General features: G+C 32.5%; 1 non-coding gene across 1 annotated transcript; it reads left to right on the top strand.

Moving 5' to 3' along the window:
• Positions 1 to 257: 257 nt before the first annotated feature.
• LOC141610073 (small nucleolar RNA R71) lies at positions 258 to 364 on the top strand. The gene has a single exon (XR_012527967.1). It is a non-coding gene; the product is annotated as a small nucleolar RNA R71 (small nucleolar RNA).
• The last annotated feature ends 6,446 nt before the right edge of the window (positions 365 to 6,810 follow it).

The raw sequence follows: 6,810 nt of genomic DNA on the forward strand, positions 1-6,810 counted from the left end.
ACTTCAAATTGATTGTGTCAATGTGGGCACTAAGTTGAGCACCCAATTGAGTAACGGAGTCCACTTCATGCTTTCCTCCTCTAGTAGCCTTGCGAGGCCTACTATATTGTGAGTTATGGACCGCCATTTCCTCAATTTTGTTCCATGTTTGATTATCATCAACTTCGGTGAACATTCCATTTGATCCCATGTTGAGAATGTTCCTTGAATCTTCATATAAACCGTTCCAAAATTGTTGTACCAAGAACCACTCGCTAAGTCCATGGTGAGGACATGAGCGACAAATTCCTTTGAACCGCTCCCAAGCTTCATACAAAGATTCTTCATCCCTTTGCTTAAAACCCGTAATTTGAGCTCTTAGCATGTTAGTCTTTTCCGGTGGGTAGAATTTTTTTTAGAAAGCTAGAGCCAACTTCTTCCAAGAATTAATTTCGAGAGTGGCCTTATCAAGGCCCTTCAACCATTGTTTCGCGGTGCCAATTAGAGAAAAAGGAAATAAGACCCATCGAATTTGGTCTTGAGTAACACCGGTTTGAGAAATTGCATCACAATAGTCACAAAAGGTTTCCATATGAGAATAAGGGTCTTCACTAGGTATCCCCCCAAATTGGCTCCTTTCGACTAATTGGATAAAGGCGGATCTGGCAATAAAATTTCCGGTTAGATGTTGTGGTGTGGGAGTACCATTGGGTAGGTTCTCCTCGGTGGGTACGGAATGTGATGAAAATTTAGGCATTGTAGGTTGATTTTGTGTGGTATTTTGTAATGGGTTCTCCTCACCTTCTCTTGAAAAAGGTTTGATGAACTAAATAGTTGGTTGAATATCTACAACCTCACTAATACCTCTCAAATTCCTCCTAGCAAGTCTTCTATTGGTTGTCAAAGTTCTTTCAATTTCATGATCAAAAGGTAACAAATCACCTTGTGACCTTCTAGACATGCAAAATATCAAACAACTTGAAAATAATTAGAACAAACCTTGAGGAGTTTTACTTCCCCAAGGCAAAGAAAGACACAACTAATAACAATATAAGGAAGTCTAAATCAAGCTAACACCGTCCCCGGCAACGGCGCCATTTTTGATCGGTCCGTTTCGTGTTCACAATTGAATAGAAGTTGTCGTTGGGTCACGTCCGAATCAAAACACAATTTATAACTTCACAAACAACTCTACAATTAGTAAAGAGGCAAGTAAAGGTCGGATCTCAAGGGACGGGAATTGAGATGATATTTCTATTGAAACTAGTGGTGTCTTAGAGGTGTCACAATTTGGGTTGATGTAGAAGGTCACTAACTAAATAGCAATGAAGGTAAATAAGCAAGATGAAATAAAAGGGTTGCAAACAATTGATAAAAATCACTAGGGTGTCATGGGGTCATAGGGGAATCATGGGAATTGATCATACAAACATGTTCTCAAATTATAAGCAAGCAATTATTGTTGTGATGGATTGAGTTGGGTTATATCTTACAATCCTAGGAAAGTTTGGGTCCCGGAGCCGAATCGATTAGATTGTACAACACCTACAAGTCGACTTAATCTTCCCTACTCAACAACATGCATGGTCTAATGAGACTCGAGTTGGTTTATGTCTTACAAGTCTCATTGAAAAGATAGGTGATGGGTAAAAAATGCAAGGATTCATAGGCTCGCATTTCATCAAACATAACATGTGCATGAGTTGAGATCAAAACAAGCAAGCAAATAAATCATGAAAGCATATTAATTTAAGCATGAATCATTCCTCATGTTGGTTTCCCCTAATTACCCATTAACCCTAGCTAGGTGACTACTCACTCATTATCATGTTGATCATGCTAGCAAGGTTGTCAATCATACCAACAAAATGAAACATGATGAACAATTGAAAGTAATTAAACAATAATTAAAAAGGGATTAAGAGGATTATACCTACTAATGATTCCAATAATAAAGCAAAGATAAAAGAAGTACTTGATGCTTGATTGAGAGGTTGTCAATCTCCCAATAATAACCCAAATAATCTTCAATTACCCAAAATAAAGGATGAACAAAAGAGAGATTAAGGAAATAAAACTTGTATTTAAACTTGATTAATTGTTGATTACAAAACTAAAGAGAGATTTGATTGATATTAACTACTCTAATAATTGATAAGAAGAACATGCTCTTCTAATTAGACTAATGGGGTATTTATAGTGGAAATTAGGTGGATGCATTAGGGTTAACTAAGGGCTAAACTAGTAATTACACTTTTTAGATTGAGCAGGGAGGAGCCGGTATTTTTGTTGGAATATGTGTCCTCCGACAATAAGGCGATCACAACTGTCGATCATGATGATCACATGTTTAAATCTCATTTTAAGAATACATGTGGGATGTAATATTTTTACAGTCAAATGGTCCACACATATCGGTAATGATTGGCTGACTAGAGTTTGACATTACTGTCGTGCGACGGTGGTGATCAGTTGATCCCCTTAGGTCATACCTAAAGGGTAACACTCTTAATAGAATATTTAATTGATCGTATGACGATACGGGTTGATTAAATTACTTAAAATTGACGGACGATTTTGGAAGTAATATTTACGTGTCTTATTATAATTTAATTAAATTAGACACGGTCTAAGTAATCGAATTGTTTCATTGCTTAGATGAAATTATTGTTTACAGAAACAATTGAATCTGAATGAATAATTTATTATAAATACAAGATGTTGTGATTTATAATTGGCAAACCGTTTTGGTACAAGTAATTATGAATTACTAAGTCGATTTTGTACATGACGTATTTTATTAATACGTTGATTTTTAATACGTTAAAAATACATGAAAATTTTACATGACTTATGACATGTGGCAAATTGACAAATTGACAAAGATAAAATGGAACCCATTTTATCTAATATGGACTGATTTATTGGAGGGAGCATGATGTTTAAATTTTGTTAAATAATTAAGTGGAGAGCATAATGATGATGCTAGCTTGTAGCCATGCAAACCTAGTTTTCTTGATAAGAATTACTTGTTCATGCATTGGCTCACTTAACCTCTCCTCTCCTCTCTCCCCACCGGTTTTCAATGGCTTCCATAGAGAGTTTTTCTCTCTAATTTTTATTCATTACTTTTACACATAATTTCTAGTGTGAGAAATACAATAATCTCTACATCTTATAAAAATCTAGAGAAATAAAAACTCCCATTTTCTTCTCCTCTTGACCGAAATATTCAAGAGGACAAACAATAGTTTTGGGTCAAATTTTAGTAAGATTAATATTGTTCTAGATCTAATAATATTAGTCTTTTAAGAGGTTATCTTGGGTATTCATCTTTGGGAGAGATTCTACCTTTGAATCTTGTTCATCCATAAGGAAAGCTCAAGAACTAAGTAAGGTAGGTGACCTTACTAGTGCCCAAATATCCGAAACATGCAATGTAAGGAATCGATTTCTTCTCTTAACTATTGATGTTTGCATGCATAAGATCACCAATTAATTTTATGATTAAATTAACTTAAAACATATATGAATATGTTGAGTATATAGATCTATTTTTTTTCAATCGGTATCAAGAGCCATGGTTGTTTGCATGCAAATCGGTTAAAAGTTTTTCCGAGTTATACGATTAACATATAAAACTTGTTAAATTTGTGTTATTATGATATATCACGAAAATCATTATGCATGTTAATATTTCTGGTCCTAAAATATTTTTAGGATATTTTGGTTAATTTATGGATTTTTATTGTTCATATTATATAATAATGGCAATAAAAATATGATTTTATGAATAAAATGTCATTTTCGGACTAAAATTAGCTAAACTTCGAATTTTCCAGTGATATTTGGATATGTTATCACATATATTATTTTGAGATGACCTGTAAATTTTCATAATTTGTGGACTTCTTATGCTTGAAAAATGGATTTTTCATTATTAAAATCGGATTTAGATGAAAAATAGGTTAATATGAGATAAATTTCGAATCTGGTCATAGGAATTTAGTATGTTGTCACATGCAATTTTACAATATGTGTGTAAAATAATAGGCTATATTGAAGTCTTTATGCATGATTTATGATTTTTTGAAGAAAAATAGCATAAAAAGTGACTTAATTAGTGAAATATTAATAAAACATACTCTATGACTAAGGAAAAACATTATATGTTGAATTTTATTATCTTTTGCAGATCTAAAATTGAAAAGTTGATGAATATAATTTTTCCCATGTTTTTTTGATTATTTTGTTAAAACTGATTAACCGCAACATTGTTTTTCCGGATAAATTTCGATATTTTTTAACCTAAGTTTTTGAACATTATGAGTGTCATGGTATTTTTCCAGAATGTTCATGAGTTTAAATTTCAAATTTTGAATTTATTTGAAATTTTGTGATTTATTCGAAGTTTATAGCTTATTTTTATAATTTTAAGTCCATTAATGAACAAATTTTAGAAATATGAGTTAATTATGGTCAAATAATTAGTGAAGAATAAATTTTGAGTCCTAAGAGGTTAGAGTAATTAACTTATGCATAAATATGAATTTATGTAATTTTTGTGATTATAAAATGTTGAAATCACGCAAATCCGTAAAAACCGAGTAATATACGATATTGGCTATTTAAAGGCGATTTAGCATAAAATTGGGCATGTTCTTACATATTATAATGCTGCATTTTCTTTATGATTGTCATAATTTTATTTTATGTAATTTTATTTTATGTAATTTTTTACTTAGTATGGCCTTGGTTTTTAATTGGTATTACCCGAAATGTATGGGAATATCGATTCGGTTGTAATTTTATTGTGATCTCGTATCACTGTCTTGTAATTTAATAGATTTATTTTATTTTAGTTACAAATGTATAATAGGAAATTATGTAATTTATTATGTAATTTTATTTATTCCGGAGTTCCCAAAGACGGATTTCTTCAAGATGGCGATACATAAAGACGGTGTTACCTCGAGATGCGTGACACAACCGAAGTTCAAGGGACCAATGGAGTTGGTTTCCGAATATGTAATAATTAATTAGATTTTCTATTCTAGGAAGGCCATACTAGGATTTATTTTTATGCTTTGCATTTTATTTATATGTCGCATGCATCGCTAAATCGCCATAACTAAAACATGCATCATCTTTTAATCGATTTTATCGACCGTGTCAATTACAATTATCGTAGTTCACCGCTTTAGTTCACTTAAAACGTGATAGATAATAAATTGACATGACCTCTCGCTAAAATAAACAATTGAGACTTAGCCTTACCAAAAAGTAGAAACCATGAAAACCTATTTCGCGAGGGAGTGCACTCGGCCACCCCGGGGTACAAACCTTGTTACGTAGGGGAAGTGGGTGATAAATGTCTAATCCACCGAATTCATGTTGATGAGGGTTTCATCGGCTACCCCGTGCCCAAGTTAATGTGAATTTGGATCATGGACACATTTATTCGAAATTTGGGTTGAACTCAACGAAAGTAATTGATAAGGGTTTCATCGGCTACCCCGTGCCTTTGTCGGATGTGTTTTGGGCTAAAGATAAATGTTAATGTAATTTTATCGACCGAGAGTTCTAAAAGTTGAATCGATTAAAGAGTTAATCCACCGAGTTATATTGATAAGGGTTTCATCGGCTACCCCGTGCCCAAGTTGATATGAATTTGGATCTCGGAATCATTTATCATAGTTGGGTAGAGGTCACTATGTAAAAGCTTTACTTGTTATTTACAAGTATTAATAAAACGATAAATGTTAAGTTTTTCCACTATTCCGTTATTATACTGTTCTATTTCTTTACCACAATTCATATACGATATCATTTCGATTTTTCAGAATCTCCATTAAAACATCGTAACTAAAGACAAATATGAATTTGCTTCTAAAACCTCAAATGAACCATTGCTAAGGATCTCTTGTAAAGAGTATAGATTAAAGTTATTCATTATCAAATAGGTTTTTGATTCTTGACTAACACATCTACTTACAATGAATTGTTTCTAATTTTGGTAACTAGATTTGTTGGAAATCAAAATTGACCAAAATAACGCAACCACTTCAATGAAAGTTTTAAGACTAAAACGAACAAATGAAGAGTAATCTTCATGAATTCAATTTTGCTTCTCAAAGCAAAGACTCATTGAAATGAGTGGGAGAATTCTCTTAAACCGTTAAGATGAGGACGAGGTTCAAGAAGTAAAGATAATAATGGAATTGATACAAGGTAATGTTAAAAGTAAAGTTATTGAGAAATGACGATACTAAACCTATCAATCCCGACCAATAAAGTTTCCATTGTCTTAAATGTTGGACACAAGAAAGGAAACTACCCCAAATTATTGAAGAATCAACAAGTTAGTTGTGGGACATCTAATGGGACCTTCTTCTTTAAATGTTTATTTGATTGACATAAAATTTTGCTAGTACTACTTCGTCAATATTAGAAACCGGTGGTGGTTTTCATCATTATGTTTGATACAAAGGATGATTAGAATATCACGACTAGCAACAATAATGTCGAGAGATAGAGTAATTGTGTACTCAATCTAGTTTTTGGATTTAAAGTTGTACATAATTGTGACTATTAAGTGCATAAACTCTAAATAAGAATATAAACTTGTTAAGATACAAAAGAGGTTTCACTTTTGTGACCCTATACACCACGATTTGATGTATGGCTAGCCCATTATCAAGGTGATTATATTCTAAACCAAACTAGAATGATATATTATGAAGATGATGTAAGACTCAAATTGGTAACCCAAGATTAAACCTTAGTTTCTGGAATGATTAACGCAAAGAGTTATCGAGTACTCTTGAAACC

Source organism: Silene latifolia, chromosome 10, assembly GCF_048544455.1.
Source record: "Silene latifolia isolate original U9 population chromosome 10, ASM4854445v1, whole genome shotgun sequence".
Lineage (NCBI taxonomy): Eukaryota > Viridiplantae > Streptophyta > Magnoliopsida > Caryophyllales > Caryophyllaceae > Silene > Silene latifolia.